This window comes from Vulpes vulpes, chromosome 14, assembly GCF_048418805.1.
Source record: "Vulpes vulpes isolate BD-2025 chromosome 14, VulVul3, whole genome shotgun sequence".
In the NCBI taxonomy this organism is placed as follows: Eukaryota; Metazoa; Chordata; class Mammalia; order Carnivora; family Canidae; genus Vulpes; species Vulpes vulpes.
In genome coordinates, this window is record NC_132793.1 from 47,410,532 (window position 1) to 47,426,283 (window position 15,752).

Here is a 15,752-nt window from a genome sequence, read left to right on the forward strand (position 1 = left end):
TAATTGGAGAAATAAAACCCCCAAACCAGCACAGCTGGGAGTCAGGAGGAAATGCATGAGCAGAAGGGGGAGGGGGCAGCAGGGTCCCACAACAGCAGTTTGTGGACAGCAACACCCTAGCAAGAAGGGCTGCAGTGGGGGAATACAGAGGGCAGGTAGAAGACCGAGAGAACCGGGAGCCCTGGAACTGGGGACGAGAAGGGGAACTTGGCTAGAGGTAGTAGTCTCCTGAAGACCCTGCTTCTAGCAGAGGCAGAGGCAGCTCCATGGAAGCTTCGTACCGAAGGGAAAGAAAACCAATGGCAGAAATAAACTAAGAGTATTATGACACAAAGAAGTATCACAACACTGGGGAGTCACACCAAGCCCCTACCTACCCCTTCCTTTTCACCAAAAAAATTCTTAATGGTATCAACAGAAGAGGGCATTCAAACTAAGAAATCCATAAAAGCACCCAAACCCCTCATCTCCCATCACAGAAACACATGGTATTACGAGCCCAAGAAACTCCTAGACACACTGAACAGAAGGCAAGCAGCATCCATACAAAGCTGCTACGTAAGAAGAAAAACTTTGCAGCTGACAAAAATGTTCCCCCAAACTACCATAAGGCAGAGGAAATCAATCCCATATAATTTAAATTTTATTAAACATTTACAGATATGAAACTACATCACAGGTCAAAAGTTCAAAACTCAGAATACAAGAGCATGAATATCCCCCCCAACAAAATACACCACTTTGGCCTAAAGATTATTTGAGCCAGAGGAAAATGAGAATAGCAGATACAGAAAGATGGCTTCTTAGAGTTTCCCCTATCTGACAGAATGCAGAAACTTCTAAAGAACAACAACTGCCATAAATCCCCTCTCTTGGGGAAATTTTATGGTCTTGAAGCAGATAGAAAGTTTATACAGAGATGGACCTGCACAAACAAACCTTACTCCTTTGTTTCCCAGTTTGCTGACCTTGGAAGCCTAAAACCTTCCCTACAAATACATTGTGTTTTGTCAAGATGCTATGAGCCCAAGTTCTAATCACCCCTTTGAGAGATATCAGTGCTGCTCATGTTCAATAAACTATTTTTTCCTTGTTTGTCTGGAGGACCTAGGAGAGTAGAGAACAAGATAAAGTTCTTCCTTCCCTATGTGAACACAAAAAAATAAGACCATGAACTCCTGTTTCAAAATTTAGAAGGAAAGAAAAAGACCAAATCATCTCAAAAATGAAATCTTAGCTATAACATACCTATGGGGAGAACTGACTCTACTGACACTGAGGAGAAAAATGAAAACAGCCAAGGAAATGGAAATAAGAGAGGGAAAAGGAGCCAAGAATAAGTGATAGGAGAAGTAACTGGAGTCCCTGAAAAGGGGAGTAAAACAAAACAAAACACTGAAATAATATTTGAAACTATAATTTCAGAAAATTTTTTGGAAACAAAAGAAAATGTAAATCTAAATACTGAAAGAGCCTGCCATGACTGGGAAAACTGACCCAGTGAACCACATCTAGTAAGACTATTAGATTTTGGAGGCGGGGCAAGAAGGCGAAAGAGTAGGGTCCCCAAGTCACCTGTCCCCACCAAATTACCTAGATAACCTTCAAATCATCCTGAAAATCTACGAATTCGGCCTGAGATTTAGGAGAGACCAGCTGGAACGCTACAGTGAGAAGAGTTCGCGCTTCTATCAAGGTAGGAAGACGGGGAAAAAGAAATAAAGACACAAAAGGCCTCCAAGGGGGAGGGGCCCGCGAGGAGCCGGACTGAGGCCGGGGCGAGTGTCCCCAGGACAGGAGAGCCCCGTCCCGGAGGAGCAGGAGCTGCACCAACCTTCCCCGCGGAAAGGGGCCCACAGGGAGGTGGAGCAGGACCCAGGAGGGCGGGGACGCCCTCGGGCTCCCGGGGACACTAACAGGCACCTGCGCCCCGGGAGAGTGCGCCGAGCTCCCTAAGGGCTGCAGCACGCACCGCGGGACCCGGAGCAGCTCGGAGGGGCTCGGGCGGCGGCTCCGCGGAGGGGGCTGCGGGGCGGAAGCGCGAATCCAACAGCGCAGGCCCCGGAGCACAGGGCGCCGGGACAGGCAGAGGCCGGGAGGGCCCAGGACGGCAAGGACGCTCCTGCCTGGAACTGAGCAGATCAGCGGCCCCGCCCGGAGCCCCCAGGCCCTGCAGACGGAGAGCCCCGGAGCTACTGCGGGGGCTGACTCCAGGGTCCCAGAGCTGCCCCCGCGACTGTGGCTTCCTCCCGGGGCCTCACGGGGTGAACAACCCCCACTGAGCCCTGCACCAGGCAGGGGCAGAGCAGCTCCCCCAAGTGCTAACACCTGAGAATCAGCACAGCAGGCCCCTCCCCCAGAAGACCAGCCAGACGGACCAGTTCCAGGGGAAGTCAAGGGACTTAAAGTACACAGAATCGGAAGATACTCCCCCATGTGTTTTTGTTTTTGTTTTGTTTTTTTTTTTCTCTCTCTTTCTTTTTGATTTCTGATTGCTTCCCCCACCCCACCCCTTTTTTTCCCTCCTTTCTTTTTCTTTCTCTTTTTCTTCTCTTTTTTCCTTTTTTCCTTCTTTCTCTTTTTTCTTTTTCTCTTTTCTTTCCTTCTATTTTTCTCCTTTTCCCAATACAACTTGTTTTTGGCCACTCTGCACTGAGCAAAATAACTAGAAGGAAAACCTCACCTCAAAAAAAAGAATCAGAAACAGCCCTCTCTCCCACAGAGTTACAAAATCTGGATTACAATTCAATGTCAGAAAGCCAATTCAGAAGCACTATTATACAGCTCCTGGTGGCTCTAGAAAAAACCATAAAGGACTCAAGAGACTTCATGACTGCAGAATTTAGATCCAACCAGGCAGAAATTAAAAATCAATTAAATGAGATGCAATCCAAGCTAGAAGTCCTAACGACGAGGCTTAACAAGGTGGAAGAACGAGTGAGTGACATAGAAGACAAGTTGATGGCAAAGAGAGAAACTGAGGAAAAAAGAGACTGACAATTAAACGACCATGAGGATAGATTAAGGGAGATAAATGACAGCCTGAGGAAGAAAAACCTACGTTTAATTGGGGTTCCCGAGGGCGCAGAAAGGGCCAGAGGGCGAGAATATGTATTTGAACAAATCCTAGCTGAAAACTTTCCGAATCTGGGAAGGGAAACAGGCATTCAGATCCAGGAAATAGAGAGATCCCCCCCTAAAATCAACAAAAACCGTTCAACACCTCGACATTTAATAGTGAAGCTTGCAAATTCCAAAGATAAGGAGAAGATCCTTAAAGCAGCAAGAGACAAAAAGTCCCTGACTTTTATGGGGAGGAATATTAGGGTAACAGCAGACCTCTCGACAGAGACCTGGCAGGCCAGAAAGGGCTGGCAGGATATATTCAGGGTCCTAAATGAGAAGAACATGCAACCAAGAATACTTTATCCAGCAAGGCTCTTATTCAAAATGGAAGGAGAGATAAAGAGCTTCCAAGACAAGCAGGAACTGAAAGAATATGTGACCTCCAAACCAGCTCTGCAAGAAATTTTAAGGGGGACTCTTAAAATTCCCCTTTAAGAAGAAGTTCAGTGGAACAATCCCAAAAACAAGGACTGAATAGATATGATGACACTAAACTCATATCTCTCAATAGTAACTCTGAACGTGAACCGGCTTAATGACCCCATCAAAAGGCGCAGGGTTTCAGACTGGATAAAAAAGCAGGACCCATCTATTTGCTGTCTACAAGAGACTCATTTTAGACAGAAGGACACCTACAACCTGAAAATAAAAGGTTGGAGAACCATTTACCATTCAACTGGTCCTCAAAAGAAAGCAGGGGTAGCCATCCTTATATCAGATAAATTAAAATTTACCCCGAAGACTATAGTGAGAGATGAAGAGGGACACTATCTCATACTCAAAGGATCTATCCAACAAGAGGACTTAACAATCCTCAATATATATGCCCCGAATGTGGGAGCTGCCAAATATTTAATCCAATTATATATGCCCCGAATGTGGGAGCTGCCAAATATTTAATCCAATTAATAACCAAACTCAAGAAATACTTTGATAATAATACACTTATACTTGGTGACTTCAATCTAGCTCTTTCTACCCTCGATAGGTCTTCTAAGCACAACATCTCCAAAGAAACGAGAGCTTTAAATGATACACTGGACCAGATGGATTTCACAGGTATCTACAGAACTTTACATCCAAACTCAACTGAATACACATTCTTCTCAAGTGCACATGGAACTTTCTCCAGAATAGACCACATACTGGGTCACAAATCGGGTCTGAACCGATACCAAAAGATCGGGATAGTCCCCTGTATATGCTCAGACCATAATGCCTTGAAATTAGAACTTAATCACAACAAGAAGTTTGGAAGGACCACAAACACGTGGAGGTTAAGGACCATCCTGCTAAAAGATGAAAAGGTCAACCAGGAAATTAAGGAAGAATTAAAAAGATTCATGGAAACTAATGAGAATGAAGATACAACCGTTCAAAATCTTTGGGATGCAGCAAAAGCAGTCCTGAGGGGGAAATACATCGCAATACAAGCATACATTCAAAAACTGGAAAGAACTCAAATTCAAAAGCTCAGCTTACACATAAAGGAACTAGAGAAAAAGCAACAAATGGACCCCACCCCCAGCAGAAGAAGACAGTTAATTAAAATTCGAGCAGAACTAAATGAAATCGAGACCAAAAGAACTGTGGAACAGATCAACAGAACCAGGAGTTGGTTCTTTGAAAGAATTAATAAGATAGATAAACCATTAGCCAACCTTATTAAAAAGAAGAGAGAGAAGACTCAAAGTAATAAAATCATGAATGAGAAAGGAGAGATCACTACCAACACCAAGGAAATACAAACGATTTTAAAAACATATTATGAACAGCTGTATGCCAATAAATTAGGAAATCTAGAAGAAATGGACGCATTCCTGGAAAGCCACAAACTACCAAAACTGGAGCAGGAAGAAATAGAAAACCTGAACAGGCCAATAACCAGGGAGGAAATTGAAGCAGTCATCAAAAACCTCCCAAGACACAAGAGTCCAGGGCCAGATGGCTTCCCAGGGGAACTCTATCAAACATTTAAAGAAGAAATCATACCTATTCTACTAAAGCTGTTTGGAAAGATAGAAAGAGATGGAGTACTTCCAAATTTGTTCTATGAGGCCACCATCACCTTAATTCCAAAACCAGACAAAGATCCCACCAAAAAGGAGAATTACAGACCAATATCCCTGATGAACATGGATGCAAAAATTCTCAACAAGATACTAGCCAAAAGGATCCAACAACACATTTAGAAAATTATTCACCACGACCAAGTAGGATTTATCCCCGGGACACAAGGCTGGTTCAACACACGTAAAACCATCAATGTGATTCATCATATCAGGAAGAGAAAAACCAAGAACCATATGATCCTCTCATTAGATGCAAAGAAAGCATTTGACAAAATACAGCATCCATTCCTGATCAAAACACTTCAGAGTGTTGGGATAGAGGGAACTTTCCTCGACATCTTAAAAGCCATCTACGAAAAGCCCACAGCAAATATCATTCTCAATGGGGAAGCACTGGGAGCCTTTCCCCTAAGATCAGGAACAAGACAGGGATGTCCACTCTCACCACTGCTATTCAACATAGTACTGGAAGTCCTCGCCTCAGCAATCAGACAACAAAAAGACATTAAAGGCATTCAAATTGGCAAAGAAGAAGTCAAACTCTCCCTCTTTGCCGATGACATGATACTCTACATAGAAAACCCAAAAGCCTCCACCCCAAGATTGCTAGAACTCATACAGCAATTTGGTAGCGTGGCAGGATACAAAATCAATGCCCAGAAATCAATGGCATTTCTATACACTAACAATGAGACTGAAGAAAGAGAAATTAAGGAGTCAATCCCATTTACAATTGCACCCAAAAGCATAAGATACCTAGGAATAAAGCTAACCAAAGAGGTAAAGGACCTATACCCTAAAAACTATAGAACACTTCTGAAAGAAATTGAGGAAGACACAAAGAGATGGAAAGATACTCCATGCTCATGGATTGGCAGAATTAATATTGTAAAAATGTCGATGTTACCCAGGGCAATTTACACGTTTAATGCAATCCCTATCAAAATACCATGGACTTTCTTCAGAGAGTTAGAACAAATTATTTTAAGATGTGTGTGGAATCAGAAAAGACCCCGAATAGCCAGGGGAATTTTAAAAAAGAAAACCACAGCTGGGGGCATCACAATGCCAGATTTCAGGTTGTACTACAAAGCTGTGGTCATCAAGACAGTGTGGTACTGGCACAAAAACAGACACATAGATCGATGGAACAGAATCGAAAACCCAGAAGTGGACCCTGAACTTTATGGTCAACTAATATTCGATAAAGGAGGAAAGGCTATCCATTGGAAGAAAGACAGTCTCTTCAATAAATGGTGTTGGGAAAATGGGACATCCACATGCAGAAGAATGAAACTGGACCACTCTCTTTCACCATACACAGAGATAAACTCAAAATGGATGAGAGATCTAAATGTGAGACAAGAGTCCATCAAAATCATAGAAGAGAACACAAGCAACACCCTTTTTGAACTTGGCCACAGTAACTTCTTGCAAGATACATCCACAAAGGCAAAAGAAACAAAAGCAAAAATGAACTATTGGGACTTCATCAAGATAAGAAGCTTCTGCACAGCAAACGATACAGTCAACAAAACTAAAAGACAAACTACAGAATGGGAGAAGATATTTACAAATGACGTATCAGATAAAGGTCTAGTTTCCAAGATCTATAAAGAACTTATTAAACCCAACACCAAAGAAACAAACAATCCAATCATGAAATGGGCAAAAGAAGAGAAATCTCACAGAGGAAGACATGGACATGGCCAACATGCACATGAGAACATGCTCTGCATTACTTGCCATCAGGGAAATACAAATCAAAACCACAACGAGATACCACCTCACACCAGTGAGAATGGTGAAAATTAACAAGGCAGGAAACAACCAATGTTGGAGAGGATGTGGAGAAAAGGGAAACCTCTTGCACTGTTGGTGGGAATGTGAACTGGTGCAGCCACTCTGGAAAACTGTGTGGAGGTTCCTCAAAGAGTTAAAAATAGACCTGCCCTATGACCCAGCATTTGCACTGTTGGGGATTTACCCCAAAGATTCAGATGCAATGAAACGCCGGGACACCTGCACCCCGATGTTTCTAGCAGAAATGTCCACAATAACCAAACTGTGGAAGGAGCCTCGGTGTCCATCGAAAGATGAATGGATAAAGAAGATGTGGTTTATGTATACAATGGAATATTACTCAGCCATTAGAAACGACAAATACCCACCATTTGCTTCAACGTGGATGGAACTGGAGGGTATTATGCTGAGTGAAATAAGTCAATCGGAGAAGGACAAACAGTGTATGTTCTCATTCATTTGGGGAATATAAAAAATAGTGAAAGGGAATATAAAGGAAGGGAAAAGAAATGTTGGGAAATACCAGGAAGGGAAACAGAACATAAAGACTCCTAACTCTGGGAAACGAACTAGGGGTGGTGGATGGGGAGGAGGGCGGGGGTGGAGGGGAATGGGTGACGGGCACTGAGGCGGACACTTGACGGGATGAGCAATGGGTGTTTTTCTGTATATTGGTAAATTGAACACCAATAAAAATTAATTTAAAAAAAAAGACTATTAGATTTTATAAGTCAAGAAAAGCTCCAGGCTGCCAGGCTAAGTCACTTACAAAATTAAGAAATGCAGGTTAGCTTCAATCAGACTTCAACAGCAACATACAAAACAAGTCAACAGAGAACAATATTTTTGAAGCAACTCAAGCGGAAAAAAATGTGTAAACCTAAGAGCCAAAGATCACACGACCAGCCCAGCCAACCATTAAGTACCACTGACAGAAGCAAGAACTTAAGATATATCACACTGGCTTCCAACTATGGAGATGACTGACGAATATCAGTAAAAAGGCTGGTAGTGGTGGCACTGAATGTTTTATCACAGATCTAAGATAAAACAAACAAAAAAAGCAGTATAGACAGAGTAGAAAAATAAAATGGAGACATCTGTTCCAACAAAGTACAAATAACTGAGCCCTACCCTCCCACACACATACATGCTGGACAGAAAGGAAAATTTAGAACAGGCTCAGGGACTGGCACAAGGCTAATGGTGTTTTCCACATCAAACACTAGATGCCTAGTAGATTTAAGGGCATTAAAAAAGGTTCATAGTATAAAAGTTACCAGTAGAATAAAAATACATTTCCTAAATAAAAAGCAAAGAGATCACATGAAGAAAAAAAATATCATACATAATATAAAGACATAATAAATATAAGAAAGCAGGACAACAGAATTAAAAACCAATCATATCTCAGTCATACAAACAATGGAAATGGATTTTTAGATTTGCTAACAAAAGCCAACCATGTATGTGCTCACCAGGAGAGATACAACTAAAATAAAGCTGTTCTGAAAGGCTTAGGATTAAAGAGATGGTCAAAGGATATCACATATATCAACCAACTTTTGTTTGATTTGTTGCAACAAATAATCCCCAAATCTCCAAAGCTCCTGTCTCACACACTTTACCTGTTACTGTAGGCCACTTGTGCGGGTTCTTTCTTCACGTGTTATCTCTCTATTCTGGAATGTAGCCCTATCTGGGTTGTTTTTTGTTTTTTTGTTTTTTTGAACCACGGCTGAAAGAGGGATGGCCTCTGCAGCTCTGCTCAGAGAGTATGCATCCCCCTTTCACTTACTCCCTCAAAGTCAGTCACAGGGACAGGACGACTCAATGGGGAGGGAAGTGCACTTTGCCCAGAGCCAGGCAGCACAGGTCACATGGCAGCAGGCAGAATGTATAATCCTCTTACATAAACAGTTCTCAAGCAGGCAAATGCAAATAGTAAAGCAAGGATTGCTACTCCAGTGTCAGGTAAGACAGAATTTGGGCTGAAAAATACCAAATGAAAGAAAGAAATTAATTTGTTAATGCTAGAGACACAATCCATAATGAAATTATATTAATTGTGAACATCTATTTACCAACACAGTAGCCACCTTTATAAAGCAGAAATGACAAGAAATGCCAGACAGAAACACTTATCAAAGGAGATATGACTATATCCCTTTTACTCCGAAGCAAGTCAAAAAGCAAGTTAAAAAATTAACACAGATATGAAAGGCCTTGACAACATAATCAATACCTAGATCTCAGGGATCTCTAGCAAGTCATATATTCTGGTAAGAGTGTATGCCTTTGCAAGTGTGCATGAACACCAAACATATATTAGGTGGCAAAGAAAACCTCAGTAGGTTCTCTGATTATAATTAAAAAACTAGAAATCAAAGCACTTCCACCTTGAACACAACCCACAAACAACTCTTAGGTCAAAGGGAAAACGACTTGCGATAAAAAAAACCACTATGTATCAGGATCTGAGGGATACTATACGGTTTTAAAGGAAAATTCATCCATGAGTATTTGGATCCATATAAATACAATAATGGAAATCCTCCCAAAAAAGCTAGAGGGAAAAATGGAAGAAAGCAATAGAGGTAAAAGCAGAAATTAATAAAGCAGAAAACAGGAAATTAATAAACCCGTAAGTCAAAATATTAGTTTGGAGGAAAAGGATCAAAAAAATCAAGAGAGAAGGATAAAGGCACAGACACAAAAGTAAGTGACAGAGGGAAATAACTGCTGAACGAACGTTCAAAGAGTCACAGTTAGAGGGTTCCACTGAAACTTTCAAAGACCAAAGCACTGGGTAAAAGGAAAATCTCTACATTCCTTTTATGGGGCACCTGTAACACTGATACTTCAACCTGATCAACTATATGCAAAAGAACCATAAAGAAAATAATTCAAAAGAAAAACAGATTCCATAGCACATTAAAAAATAATACTTGATGATCCAGACAGGTTATTCAAGGAACGCCAGGACAGTTTAATATGAGAAAATTTATTTATTAACATATTAGTAACTAAGGAGAAAAATCATGTTTGTCTCCACAGATATTAAAGAGGCCTTCAAAATATAATTCTTCATTCAATCCCTAATGAAAATACCCATTAAAACAGAAGTTGATATTTCCTTACCACGAAAAAATATGTATTTTAAGCCAAGAAAGTAATGATTACTTATTTTTATTTTATTTTATTTATTTTTTTGTTTCAGCTATTTTTTTTGTTCTTGATTTTAAATAACAATTACTTATAAGCTCTATTTATTTTAAAGATTCTATTTATTTATTCATAAGAGACACACAGAGAGAGGCAGAGACATAGGCAGAAGGAGAAGCAGGCTTCCCACAGGGAGCCCAATGCAGGATTCGACCCAAGGACCCCGGGGCCACGACCTGAGCTGAAGGCAGATGTTCAACCACTGAGCTACCCAGAAGCCACATAAGCTCTATTTAAAGACAAAAATGGTTAGCATTCTGAAATTCTACTTCCAACGTTTTCTTTTTCTTTCTTTCTTTTTTTTTTTTTTTAAGGATATGTAATACCCTTAGATGAGCCTAGAAATCTCTAGGCTGAGTTTTTATTTTTTTTTCATTTTTTTTCTTCCTCTTTTTTTTAATCCAACGTTTTCTTATTGTAAACTGTGTAGTCACTAAAAATGCTTTGAAGATACAAAAGCTTTACTGATCTTACCATCTAATCAAATGAACACAAAGAGTAAGAACAGACTGCAAAGTCTCCTAGAACTTGGTTAATATTAATTCTCCAGCTGAATGGACAGACACCCATGGCTTATACCCATCATCCTGGCATCTCAAAAATATCCCAATTTGGACAATCTATTCATGGCCACTCTGTAACTCACAGAAATACGGAACTATTTGAAAAAATTAAAAGTAGAATTACAGTTTAAATATGTTATTCAAGGGCGCCTGGGTACTCAGCAGTTGAGCATCTCTGCCTTTGGTGCAGGTCATGATCTCAGGGTCCTGGGATTGAGTCCCACATCAGGAGCCTGCTTCTCCCTCTGCCTATGTCTCTGCCTCTCATGAATAAATTAATAAATAAAATCTTTAAAAAAGGCAAATATATGTTATTCATATATAAAAGTTAGTATTTAGAGATTGACAATTTAAACTAAGTAAAATCAGAAGGTGAGAGAGAAAATGCAAGGCCATGTAACTATTCTTTTTTTTTTTTTTTTAAGATTTTTAATTTATCTATTCATAGAGACACACAGAGAGAGAGGCAGAGACACAGGCAGAGGGAGAAGCAGGCTCCATGCAGAGAGCCCGATGTGGGACTTGATTTCAGATCTCCGGGATCACGTCCTGGACCAAAGGTGGCGCTAAACCATTGAGCCACCCGGGCTGCCCACTATTCATCATTTTTAACAGAATCAATAGAATATTGTCTAAAATTAGTAAGTCAGGAAGTAGAAGTATTCCAAATTTATTTAGAATTACAGTGGTTACCCTCAGAGGAATTAAAAAGTTAAAAACCATTACTTCTGGAGAGTGCAATTTAGGAGAGGGGAGACTCAGGAAATACTTTACTCTTCAACTGGAATTGTTCTATCGTCCTTTTTTTCTCACATATGGAGTAGCTGTTATGTTTAAACAAACATGTTATTTAAGTAAAACGTAGAAGAGAGTGACATGAACTCTCCTTCATTTTGTTGCCTTTGCTCTTGAAAACTAAACAAAAGAAAAAAATCAGCACGGTAGGAGAATTTACACATTCTTTCTGCCAATATTCACCAAGTGCCTACTTCATGGCACATGCCAAGTGAGGTGTGGGGCAACAGCAATGAAGTAAGACAGACTCCCCAGGAGCTTATATTCTAGAGCCACATGCCACCATGGGTCCTCCCTACCTTTTCTAAACAACTATATCTCACAGGGCTCACAAGAATGAGAGAATACATGGTGAACACTGCAAAAATGCAATCAGAGTAAGGCCAATAAGAAAAATTTTATCATTTGATACACAAACTGTAATTTGGCACTAAAACTAGAAAAAAAATTTGAGAGAGGGAGAAGTGAGGGTAGGGAGTGGGAGAGGGACAAAGAGAACCTCAAGCAGGTTCCACACCCAGCAAGAAGCCCTGATGCAGGGCTCAATCCCACCACCCTAAGATCATGACCCGATTCAAAGCCAAAAGTGGGATGCTTAATCAACTGAGCCACTCAGGTGCCCCAAAGCTTTATAAATGCTATCATATGTCCTCACCACATTTTGGCAAAACTTAAAAATAATCTTTGTAGAAATAAAACTGAGTGAAGAATACTGCTAATTAATAGCCTACCATATTGAAGAAATATTCCCGATTTTCAAAAATAGCTAAGAAATTATAGTCTATTAATTGCGTCAAAATAACCCAATAGGGTCTTTCATTGAATCTGACACTGGCAAATTTATGGCTCTTTACAAGCTTTATGACTGGGCAACATCGAAAAGCAGGAGAAGACAGCATTAGCCATACAGAACATCTTTCAACTGTCATTCTTAAACAGCAACATTCTCTTTGATATGCACTGTGAAGGCTATCCCCAATCTGGCCTCCTAGTATAGAGAAGAAAGTAAGAGAGATCTTACAGATTCAAAATACTTTACTGTCATTCTCAGGCCAGCTTAAGATCTTACTGGCAGTTCCTTAAAATTCCACATTTGAATTTGAAATTAACTGCAAAATTCTATAGCTCAACCCTGGGAACAAATGAAATGAAAACGCTACTCTTTCAGTGGTAGTTTTGCTATACTATGCTAAGCCCTCAGAGTAAATTTTAATTCAATACCACAGCTACAAAAAACATACCACTGTTTAACTGCCTAGCAGAAAAGGAGAACTCCCATATCAGTTATTTTGTGATGGCTGTATCCCTCAGTGGCTCATAACATCTTGCAGACAAGCATGAGACTTGTGCCTTGTACAAAGAATACATGATTGACCTTTCCTCAGGAATCTACGATGTATATTTTCAACTAATCTTACTAAAAGCAACAAAAAAGGAAAAGCAATAGTTTAGTGAGAATACAGTATTGCCACAAAACCAGTGTGGGTGGTGGATAAACAGAGTGAAAAAGATAAGCTCCTAATACATTTTAATCTGCAGTTAGGATAATGAGAAGGAGTCCATGCAAAATATGCTGCAATATGCTGAGCACATTCTAATGGCTGCCATGACCTCAAAACAATATCACCTGTCCCCTTTAAAGCACTAACTAGTCAGCTCTTAGATACATGGGGGCTCAGACCATACTAATAATACTCAAGCCAGTACACGTGTTCCGTTAATTCAGGAGTCTGACATGGAGATGGACTACACTGTGATTTCAAGAAAGGATATCAAGTAGATGGGAAAATTCTACATCAAAGGAAGGATGGCAGGATGGACTAACGTGCTCCAGCCTAGAAGGATGAGGACAGGTACAAATGATGCCAAATATAATGGAAGAATCTAAACATCTAAAATTGATACACAATCAGTCTTCTCACCCTGACAGAGAAACCTGGTTTTTGGCTTCAAGTAATTATATACTATTAAAACTTCACAGAACCCTGAGCTTCTTCCCCAAGCTTTCCGGAGACAACTATCACTGAAAATAACACAGCTCCCCATAGGATAAATAAAACTTACATGGTACAAAGCTCTTTCAAGTCTTTAATCAAAAGACCAAAGATCTAATCCTAAAGATCTTTGGCTCTGAAATCCTGGCAGAGTTACTTAAATGTGTCTGGCTGCTTCCTTGGTAAACAACGGCTAACAATTTTGATGAATATGCTAATTAATATTTCATAATCACTACTTCCAGTGGCTCTAAATGTTTTACAAGCATAAACTCACTGAACCCTCACTATGATATATACTATGTGGCAGACGAAACTCACACACAAAAGCTAACTTGCCCCCCATCCAAAAGCTAAAACAATTAGCTGGCCTGCCATGTCCAGGCTTGATCTAGGATACGACGACTTTTGTGCAAACTAAATGTGAAGGGTTAAGATGAAGGCTTCCTATACCTCCTGTCAATGATATAAGTAAGTGATCAACAGTCAAGGAGAAAACAGGTATTTATTTATAAGCAAAGCCTTTTCAAAATCCTTTTAGGATTACTGGCTGAAGACTTGGCCTAGTTTCACAAATACAATAACGCAACACCTCTTCACAGAAAGGAGGATCCCCGAAGACAACTATCAAGTGCTCTAATGTTTTCCTCTGCCAATTATAGATTCTCTTCAAGGAAGCACATCCTGACTTGAAATTTGCTGTGACATTAAGATCACCTCTAGGTAAGAGGTGCTAGGACATTACATTTTATTTGAATACATTTTAAACGTTTTGTGAATCACAGAGAGGAGCTATCCTTTGGTGTCAGCATCAAGTGAGGCAGTGCTCCTTATGTCAGAGCCTCTATTGGGGTAACTTTTAAAGGGCAACAAACTTACGATTGACTGCTATGTTCCGAACTACACACATCATAGGAGAAATTTAGAAACTGGCTAGGATAAAATACCCTGTGAGAGGTTCCTGAGCATAGAAACCCTTACCTTTATGCATCTGTGCATTCTGTACTACTTGAGCAGTGCGTGAAACCTACATCTAAGCATTTCCTGGAGATGTATCCACAATGGTAAAGTGTTATAATCAAAAAAACGAAGGTGGCAAAACAAGCAGATTTCAAACTGAATTTAGCAGAGAAATAAAACCGTAATAACGCAAAGATTAAGTACTGGTCCTTCTCAAAAATAAAAATATGCTCTTCGCGTTGCCAGATTTTTCACTTTTAAAAAGAAAAACAACAAAACCATCTGGAAATAGCCTCTCTAATCCTAAACAGCTGAATCATTCACCATATTCAGCCGCCCGAACAGTCAGTGCAGGCTCTGCTTTTTGGGAAGTCCGAATTCAAGGCCTTCCCTAGGAGAACCTGAAAGAATCACAGAAAATTAACGGGATTCCCAAGAGACGCCTTGGACTTGGGAGCTGCGTTATCCTTAACCAAACAGGAAGCCCCGGAAAATCCACCAATCTCTGGTGCAGTATAAATACTGGGCTGAGAAACGTATTCGTTCTCCAACGAACATTTATTAAAGGTGTCCCGGGCGCAGGGCAACCAGGCCCGGGGTCTCTGGGACGGGGGCGGCGCGCTCCTGCGCCCCTGCGCCCCTCGGCTCCTGCCCCCCTCGGCTCCTGCGCCCCTCCGCCCCTGCGCCCCTCGGCTCCTGCGCCCCTCCGCCCCTCGGCTCCTCCGCCCCTGCGCCCCTCCGCCCCTGTGCCCCTCGGCTCCTGCGCCCCTCCGCCCCACGGCTCCTGCCCCCCTCGGCTCCTGCGCCCCTCCGCCCCTGCGCCCCTCGGCTCCTGCCCCCCTCGGCTCCTGCCCCCCTCGGCTCCTGCGCCCCTCCGCCCCTCGGCTCCTGCGCCCCTCGGCTCCTGCGCCCCTCCGCCCCTCCGCTCCTGCCCCCCTCCGCTCCTGCGGCCCTCCGCCCCTGCGCCCCTCGGCTCCTGCGCCCCTCCGCCCCTGCGCCCCTCCGCCCCTGCGCCCCTCGGCCCCTGCGCCCCTCCGCCCCTCGGCTCCTCCGCCCCTGCGCCCCTCGGCCCCTGCGCCCCTCCGCCCCTCGGCTCCTCCGCCCCTGCGCCCCTCGGCTCCTGCGCCCCTCCGCCCCTGCGCCCCTCGGCCCCTGCGCCCCTCCGCCCCTCGGCTCCTCCGCCCCTGCGCCCCTCGGCCCCTGCGCCCCTCCGC

At 42.1% G+C, this 15,752-nt stretch overlaps 1 protein-coding gene across 6 annotated transcripts in view; it reads right to left on the reverse strand.

The window, feature by feature from the left end:
- Positions 1-15,752, reverse strand: part of NAPB (NSF attachment protein beta) — a 50,366-nt gene that overhangs the window by 32,784 nt on the left and 1,830 nt on the right. Inside the window, exon 1 of one of the 6 annotated variants that reach the window (XM_072736537.1) lies at positions 14,560-14,982. The exons of 4 other annotated variants lie outside the window; for them this stretch is intronic. The gene's annotated coding sequence lies outside the window, so the exon portion shown is untranslated. Of the gene's footprint in view, positions 1-14,559; positions 14,983-15,752 lie in introns of those variants that run through there. One more of the 6 variants, XM_072736539.1, reaches the window with a different exon arrangement.